Below are 9,563 nucleotides of genomic sequence, written 5' to 3' on the forward strand. Positions count from 1 at the left end.
TGTGGGACGCCGCCTCCACACGGCCCGACGGCGGTGCCGTGTCCGTGCCTGGGATCTGAACGGGCAAAACCCTGGGCCGCGAAGGGAGCGTGTGAACTTAACCACTCGGCCACGAGAGCTGCCCCCGTCCGTGGACTTTTATCACCTGATTTCACCTCACGCAAAACTTCAAAGCTTCAAGTTATCAGAGAGGTTTGGGAAGTTGTTTTTTATTTATTTAATTAATTTTTTTCGAGGAAGACGAGCCCCGAGCTGACACCTGCTGCCAATTCTCCTCTTTTTGCCCCGGGAGAGTGGTCCCCGAGCTAACATCCGTGCCCATCCTCCTCCCGTTTGATAGGCGGGACGCCAACCACGAGCGTGGCTCCGCAAGCGAGCGCCACGTCCGCACCCCGGATCCGAACCGGCGAACCCCTGGCCGACAAAGCGAACGTGCGGGGGAGCTTGGCTGCTGTGCCGCCGGGCTGGCCCTTCGGGGGATTCTTTTCAGGGACACGGGCCACATAAGCCGATCACCGCTACAGGTTTATCGGAGCGACATCCGCGTTCGTGGTGGATTGAGTCGTCCCCTCTGTCTCTCACTCAGGGGACAACCAAAGGGACGTCTATCGACCCACCCACCGTTCCCCACATGGCACAGCAGGATGCCCGCAAGAAGATCCCACGCAGCCCTACAGCGGCAAGTCACATTCGCACAGTCAAATTCAATGGCAGAGGGCTGGCCCCGTGGCCGAGTGGTTGGATCGCACGCTCCGCGCCCGGCCCGGCCCAGTGTTTCGTGGGTTCGAATCACAGGCGCGGACATGGCACTGTTCATCAGACCACGCTGAGGCAGCGTCCCACATGCCACAGCTAGAAGAACCCACAACGAAGAATACACAACTATGTACCGGGGGCTTTGGGGAGAAAAAGGAAAAAATAAAATCTTTAAAAAAAAATTCAATGGCAAGGAGACAAAACGTTAAGGTCAGCGAGAGGAAGAGAATAACCGGCCCAGGAGCAACAGTGTGAAGAACATGGAGAAGACGGGTCCTAGACGCCGGGGTCCCCGGAGCAGCAATTTCATCAGAGGCCGCGAACGTCCACGATCTCCACACCACGTTTATGGCCGACTGCGTGTGTGGGTCCGCTGGAATCGACCAGGCTACCGTCTGGGCCACTTTGGGACATCGTGTCTAGCTGCCCCCGAGCGGTGGAGCTGTCGTTCGAGAGGTGTAGATGGGCCCCGTCCGGGGAAACCGCGTGGGGACGGGGAAAGGGAGGCCGCGGGGTACAGAGTCTGAGGTGTTCGGGGGAGACCGACTCTTCTAAAGTGGAGGCGGTAGAGAGGAGAGCAGCAGGATTTTGGATTTTTGTTCTCTCTGTTAGGTATCTGGGTCCGGAGGGAGTGGGGCGGGGGGATGGTTGTGGTGGTGGTGGTGGTGGTGGGTGTGAGGCTGAGGCAGGGCTGGTGTTTCCTTTCCGGGTCAGGTGAAAGAGCTCCTCCAGTGGAGTTTTTGGACAAGGGGTCTGGTCTACCATGCAGGATGGGAGGTTGCGGGTCGAGGCCACAGGGGAATCTGTCGTAGCTCAGACTCAGGCCTTTGAAGAAATAGACAGAGAGGGAGTTTTGCTCTGTCTGTCACCGCAGCCGACACCTCAGGAGCAACAACGAAGGCTTCCCCGAATGAGTGAAGGGGCAGGAGCCAGCGTGCCCCGTGCCTCTCTCAGCCCTGCGCCGGCCGGGGAAGAAGCAGGCAGGCAGGCAGGCAGGCAGGCCTCAGGGCTACTCCGTCCCTGCACAACGGTGGTCCTGTCCGGCCCCGCCCCCACTCTCCCCCTGACCCTCACCGCTCCCCAGCCCTCTTGTCGGCCAGAGAGGCGATGGGGGCGGGCGGTCCCCAGAACAAGTTTCCTCTCATCCACCATCATCTTGCCACCCTGACGACTTGGCCCGAGATCCTGCCTAGGCTGTAGCCGTGTGTGGTTTTCCTGTGGACAAGGGAGCCGGTTCACCATTTCGGAGGAAACCCTAGCCTTCCACTGCCGAGTCGAGTCGGTGGGACTCATCAGCCTGGGAGGGGGAGGGGAGGGGAGGTCAGGCCCATTCATTCCGACGGGCCTGGTGTCAGGGCTTCATTCAAGTGCAGGAAGCTCTCTCCCATGGCCTCGGGCTCTTTTCCATTGAACGGCTTTCTTCAATTCCCCCACCCTTAGGCCGCAGTCCGCCAGGGGCCGGGGAGGCAGGGAGGGAAGATGTTGGGGGCAGGGTGGCTGTCTGAGAAACTCGCCTCGTCTGGGGCAGAAAATTGCCCCCTCCTTTCTCTAACCCTACTAGACTGCTTGAGGATCACGGACGGTTTGGCTCATCGATGAGCCCTGCGTTATGGGCCCGGCAACCAAACTCCTAACTGGCAACCCGCTGCTCTAGGCGTGTGTGGGTTTTTGATCATTCACCTTCAAGTTCGCACGACATTGGTCCGTGTCCCCCGCCCCAGCTTCCCATGGGAAATCTCCGTCTCTTTCCACCGACTCACTGGCGACTTCACACAGCGCCTGCCTCCTCCTCCTCCTCCTCCTCCTCCTCCTCCTCCTCCTCCTCCTCCTCCTCCTCTGAAGGGGCTGACCCCGTGGCCGAGCGGTTGAGGTTGCACGCTCCGCTTCAGCGGCCCGGGGCTTCAAGGATCGGATCCTGGGCTCGGACACGAGTACATGGCTCATCCAAGCCACACTCGGGGTGGCGTCCCCACGGCAGAACCAGAGGACCCTCAAAGAGAATATACAACTAGGTACTGGGGTGCTCTGGGGAGAAGAAGAAGAAGGAGGAGGAATAAAAAAAGAAAGATAAGATTGGCAATGAGCTCGGGTGCCGGTCTTTAAAAAAAAAAAAAAAAAAAGGAAGAAAGATGGACAAACAGAGACAGAATCCCACTGACGGCACCTCCAAATGGTGGGGGGTAGGGGTGTGGGGGGGGTGGGGAGTGGCATCATCGGGCCAATGGCGGCGAGAAGCTCTAAGTCGTGATCCCGCGGTTGTGTTATTTGATATTTTATCGGGCTTCGATTTATTATTTTATTTTTGAGGAAGATGAGCCCTGAGCGAACATCTGCCGCCAATCCTCCTCTGTCGGCCGAGGAAGACTGGCCCTGAGCTGACATCCGTGCCCATCCCCCCTCTACTTTCCAGGTGGGATGCCTGCCATAGAGTGTCTCGCCAGCGGTGCTGGGTCCTGCGCCCGGGATCCGGACCGAGCGAACCCGGGAGCCGGAGCGGGAACGTGCGAGCTTCACCGCTGCGCCACCGGGCCGGCCCCGGAGTTGTTTTAAAGAGTACGTGGGGGCTGGCCCCGTGGCCGAGTGGTTAAGTTCGCGCGCTCCGCTGCAGGCGGCCAGTGTTTCGTCGGTTCGGATCCCGGGCGCGGACACGGCACTGCTCATCAAACCACGCTGAGGCGGCGTCCATGCCACCGCTAGAAGGACCCACAACGAAGAACACACAACTATGTACCGGGGCTTTGGGGGGAGAAAAAGGAAAGACAAAAAATAAAATCTTCAAAACTCCAATAAAACTTTGGTGAGACGACGAGGGAGGATGCGAAACGTATCTCACGCCTCCGAGCCGAGCCGTCCGTTTAGGAAGGGGGACGGGACCCTTTGTAAGGAAACGATGTCCCTTTTAAGCACCATTCCTAAACCACAGAACAGAACTCCTCTCGACCCGGGGCGACCCGGAGCGAGGGGGGTTCCCTGGGTGTGTCAGAGAGGGCCCACGTCCTCTGCAGCACGAACGAACCGCCAGGGTTCGGCCACGGGGAAAGAATTTCTTCCTCTCCAGGTGGACTAAAAGTCGCCGGCCGGCGGGAAAGAGTAGGTGCTATCCTTCCACGTCCAGGAAAGGCAGGGAGAACTTCAGCCGTGAAGAGAAGGAGGTCTTACCTCCTCCCGTTTCGGGAGGCTTTGGCAGGGGAGTTTGTCTCTGATTTCAAGTCAGGAAGAAAAGGGAGAGAGAGAGAGAGAGTGTCCTTCTCGTGTCAGGTCGGTCTGAGGGGACCTCCTCTGGTTTCCTCCCCTTCCCAGGGAAGGCCGTTCGCTCCTTCTTCTAGAAAAAGCTCCCAAAGCACCACCGCCCAGGATGGTTGACCTAAAGCATCGTCCCTCCTTTCCCCAATCATTTCTACCGCGACAGAGGGACAGAGCCCCCGGCCCCCATCCCCATCCCCACCCCCACCCCCATAAAAAAGCCTGCCTCCTTGATGGCCAAAGGAGCTGCCTCTGAGAATGGAACGGGGCTTGGAAACCTTCTAGAGGGTGACTCTCACCTGCCTGCCTGCTGGGAAAAGCACCCACGCTGTCCATCGGACTGCTCTTTGGGCAAACGTAGGCGTGCCACGTAGCGATCGACAGCTATGGCGGGGCGGGCGGGGTGGCGTGGTGGTGCCCAGGATCCACGACACGTGACGGCTGCGGGAACGACAGCCCCTAAGACCTTGGGGAGACGAGGGTGGCGCGTGAATCCTTTCGGAACGAGAACGACAGGAAACGCTGAGAAGCGGGGACGTGTTCTCGTCTCGAGTACACCAACGCCTCGCACGGTGTCTGACCCGGGGTGCCTCTGACTTTTGTCATCAGAGAAGATCCTGTCGGCCCCGCCCCTCACTGCTTTGGGGAAAAGGGGAGAGGGACTCGGTAACGGGAGAAGCCATCCATCCGCCCTTCCTTTCAGTGCTTCACGGCTCCTTCTCGTGGAAAACACGAGGAAGCCGTCCGGAGGAGACGGAACACTGACCGAGGGCAAAGCGTGGCCCAGCCTGAACCTCCAAAACCTTCTGCTAAGTGAGAGGTGCCAGACATCCCAGAGACGACCCACCACGTTGCGATTCCACACAGAGGGAGAGAGCTGAACGGTCCAACCCTAGAGGGCGACCAGCAGATGGCGGCGGTGGTGGTGGTCGTGGTGAGGCAGATCCGGGAGTGGGGCCGTTTTTTCTTTCGGAGGGAGGGGGATGGAAACGGAAACCTTCTGGAAATAGATAGCCGTGACGGATGCGCCACCTTGAGAGACTCGAAGGTACTGGCTTGTGCCCCGATGGAAAGGATGGATTCGGTGGGATGGGAATTCTACCTCCGTGTAGAGCGTGTGGTAAACCACGGAGCAGGGTGGGTGGGTGGATGGCCTCCCTGCCTCGCCTCCACCTAGACGTCCACACAGAGACCGACGAGGGAGGGAGGGAGGGAGAGAGACAAGGTGGACAGAGGCCAAGGCCCAAGGGCAGGCAGTGAGCGGTAAGTGATCGACCCTGGCCATGAGGATTCTCAGAGAGCGTCTCTTGGCTCCCCAAGCGAAGAATGTGTGTGGAGATCGAAAGATCACCGACCTAGGAGAACCAGCAAAGACTTCCTCACCCTCCAGAGAGCCGCTGGAGCCCCTGCCGTCCTGCCACCGCCACCCCTACCCCTCGCCTTTGGCAGCGACGCCCAACGAAAGGCAGGCAGGCAGTGGGAGAGTCGTGTGGTGGTGTCCCAAGGAAGGTGGGTCCATGCCGGCAGGCGGTGCGTCGGCGTGCGCGGAAGAGCCAGGCGGGCTGACTAAGAAGGAGGGCGTCCTGGGGGAAGGGGCCAGGGTGTGAGGGAGAGAGGCCTGTTTCTCTTCCCCTGTTGGTCCCAAGTCAGAGCCCCAAGGAGAAAGCTGTCCGTTCCTTTCCGACTCGGACGGTTCGGGCGGGGACCACGACCGTCCCCGCGGCGGCGCGGTCGGGGCTTTTCTGGACCAGAACCCCTCTCTCCGTCGCCTTTCGACCACACACACGCTTTCGAGCCAAGAGAAAATGGATCGGGTCTCTCTGTCTCTCTCCCTAGAAAACAAGGGCCGGGGGCCCGGCGCCGTGGACGACGGTCAATGCGCGCCCCCCCACCGACCCCCGGCTTCGACGGCCCAGGTTTTCACCGGTTCGGATCCTGGGCGCAGCCCCGGGCCAAGCATCGCCCTTCAAGCCCACCATGGCAACCCGAAAGACCTACCACTGGAACCTACAACTATGGATGGACGGGACGGGACGGGACGGGCGGGGCGGGGCGGGGGCGGGGGGTGGGGGGGGGGGCGGCTTTGAGAGAAGGAAGGAAAGAAAAAAATAAAAGAAACACAAGGACGGTCATCGCGATAGTTCTTTCCCTTTGCATCATATGTTAACAGGACCCAAGTTTCCCGGCCTCCATTTGGATGTATGTTAACTAAATGGAGAAGCTATTCAAAGGACTCCTCTAAAGAAGTCCACGTTCTTCTAAATGATAATGAAAATCATTGTCACCACCGCCTCCCGACCCTCCATGTCCAGACGGCCTCCCGCCCCTCCCCCATCCCAACTCCGCCCGCCCCGCCCGCGCCGACCCCCGCCCCCCCCCCCCCCGGCATTCGCCCCGCCCACCTTTCCCTCTCACTCCTACCCCCCGCCCCCCGCCGCCCGGGACACCACCCCCCCGCACCCCCCCCCCATCCCGGCCGGGCCACCTATGGTGAGCCTCCTCGAACACTATATAAGAGGATGCCGGGCAGCCGGTGGCGCCCGACAAGCGGCCTCCTCACCGGCCGGACGGATCAGCCTCGCGAGGGCGGGCGATGAGGAGGCGTTCGTCCAGGTGGGTCAGGGTCGGGGGAGGACCGCGCCGGCCGGCCTGGTGCGTCGCCTGAGGTCCCGATCCACCCCCGCGTCTCGTTTCTCGGGCCGCGGGACGAGTACAGGCGAGGGAGGCCGACTCGGTCCGCGACGGCCTTCGGGGAGGTTTTGGCGAGCGTCCCTGTCCCAGGGCCGTCTGCCGACTAGGGGGCCGAGGAGTCCTCCTCCATGCGCCTTCTCGCCCCCAGTCGAGACCGGGTTGTGGGTCGCGCGGTCGACTTGGCCATTTCACCGGAGCGTCCTGCCTGCGGGGCTCCCTCCCTCGGGCCGGTGCGAGCGGTCCTCGGGCGGCCGGGTGGGCACGCGAACGAACGAACGAAGCCCGTCCCTCTGCGTCGGCACGGATGAGACACAGCCACAGGTGGATGGAGCCGCTTTCCTCGGGTTTCCTTTTGCTTTCGGCCGCTGCACCACCCAAACCTCCCTAAACGATAGGAATGAAAACGGGAACCGTTGGCATAATAAAAGCGTTTTGGTTGGCGTGTTTCTTGGCTTTTGGGGACTCGAGAGGTATGATGGATGATCTCCGATTGTCCTTTGGAAGGAGAAGGTCTATTTCATCCCAGTCGCACGAACCCCGCAAACGTGCGGCTGGACGAGGAGGGAGGGAGGGAGGGAGGGAGGAGGCCAGCCACGGGATTTCCGCACGACCCGCTGATGGACACGGCCGCCCCCCGTGAGCCGGGCGGAGGGCAGCCGCCCGGGTCTACACAGCTACGTGCCCGCGGAACCCTCGGGACTGCGAGAAGCCCGAGCGACCCGCAGTCACGCGGCGCTCGCGCGGACATCTGGTCGACCCGCGCGCCCGCCGGGACCCGGGGCCGATTCCCCGGCGAGCCGGGCCGCTGGTCGACCCCGGCAGGGCGGCATGGCCGGGGGCCTGCGCCGCTGCTCGTCCGCAGGCTCCAGGGAGCCCTCGGGGCTCCGAGAAGCCCGGCGCCCCGTGGCCCGCGACCCCGCGGCGCTCGGCGCGGACATCTGGTCGACCCGCGTGCCACCAGACCCGGGGCCGGGTCGCCGGTCGACCCGGCAGGGGCGGCGGCCCCGGCGGCCTCGCCGCTGCTCGTCCGCGGGGTCTCGCCGGAGCCCTCCGAGCCTCCGAGAGGCCGGCGCCCGCGGTCCGCGCCGCTCGGCGCTCGGGCGCGGACATCTGGTCGACCCGCGCGCCCACGGGACCCGGGGCCGAGGTCCGGGCCGGGCCGCTGGGTCGACCCGGCAGGGCGGCGGCCCCGGGGCCTCGCAGCCGGCTCGTCCGCAGCCTCCAGGGGCCCCGAGGGGCTCCGAGGAAACCCCGTGCGCCCCGCGGCCCGCGGCGCTCGGCGCGAACATCTGGTCGACCCGCGGCGCCCCGGGCCGGGGACCAGGTCAGGCGGGGACAGCTGGTCGACCCGGCAGGGCGGCGGCCCCCGGGGAGTCGCGCGCGCGAGTCCGCGGGGTCTCTGGAGCCGACGCGGAGCGAGGCCACGGACGCCGAGAGCCGCGGCGGCTGCGGCGCGGACATCTGGTCGACCCGCGCGCCGGGCCGGGGACCAAGTCCAGGCGGGACAGCTGGTCGACCCGGCAGGGCGGCGGCCCCGGGGAGGTCGCGCGCGCGAGTCCGCGCGGGGTCTCTGGAGCCGACGGAGGCAGGGAGCCCACCCAGACCGCCGAGAGCCCCGCGGCCCCGCGGCGCTCGGCGCGGACATCTGTGAGTCGGCCCGCGCGCCCGGGCCGGGGACCAAGTCCGGGCGGGACCTTCGAGTCGACCCGGCAGGGCGGCGGCCCCCGGGAGTCGCGCGCGCGAGTCCGCGGGGTCTCTGGAGCCGACGGAGGCCGGGGAGCCCACCCAGACCGCCGAGAGCCCCGCGGCCCCGCGGCGCTCGGCGCGGACATCTGTCGACCCGCGCGCCCCGGGCCGGGGACCAGAGTCCGGGCGGGACAGCTGGCCGACCCCTCCGCCCGGCCCGGCCTCCCGCCGCCGCACCCCTTCCTCTCTCGCCCCACCCACGCGTCCGCGGCGGGTCGAACCACGCGAGGCGGGATGCTGGTCGACCCGCACCGCGGACGGAGAGAGAGGGAGGCGCGGGCGGGGGGAAGCGCAAGGGCCACGCCGCCGGCCGGCACGCCGACCCCGCCGGCCGCCGCGCCCTCCGGGCGCGGCGCCCGTCCGGACGCGGCCGCCCGGGCGGCGTCCGGCGCGCGGCGCACCGCCGGGCCCCCGGCCCGCGGCCCCCCTGGGGAAAGGGGCCGCGGGAGCCGCCCCGGCGGCCCACCGCTCGGCCGCGCCCGCCGCCCTCCCCCCCCCCTTCCCCCCGTCCCAGCCCGGGGCGAGGCCCCGGCGGGGTCGGAGAGGGCGCGGCGCGGTGCCGGCGGCGGGGACGCGCCGGAGGCGCCCTGCCCGCGCCTTCCGGCTCGGCCTCCGCCGGCCGCCCGTCGGCGGCGGCGGTCGGCGGGCCGCGCCGGAGAGGGCGGTCGGGAAGGACCGACCGACCGACCGACCGACGGACGGACGAGACAAACCCTTGTGTCGAGGGCTGACTTTCAATAGATCGCAGCGGGGAGCTGCTCTGCTACGTACGAAACCTGACCCGAAGCAGGTCGTCTACGAATGGTTTAGCGCCAGGTTCCCCACGAACGTGCGCTGCGTGACGGGCGAGGGGGCGGCCGCCTTTCCGGCCGCGCCCCGTGTCCCGGGGACGAGGGGGCTCTCCGCACCGGACCCCGGTCCCGACGCGCGGCGGCGCGCCGCGCCGGCGCGGGGGGCCGCGCGCGCGGCGGCCCGCGGCGGGGACGGCGGGGACCTTCGGCTTATCAGAGGCCGCCGCGAGGCTCCGCGACACTGCCGTATCGTTCCGCCTGGGCGGGATTCTGACTTAGGCGTTCAGTCATAATCCCACAGATGGGCGCTTCGCCCCCATTGGCTCCTCAGCCAAG

This window comes from Equus caballus, unplaced genomic scaffold (assembly GCF_041296265.1).
Source record: "Equus caballus isolate H_3958 breed thoroughbred unplaced genomic scaffold, TB-T2T haplotype2-0000896, whole genome shotgun sequence".
NCBI classification, from domain to species: Eukaryota; Metazoa; Chordata; class Mammalia; order Perissodactyla; family Equidae; genus Equus; species Equus caballus.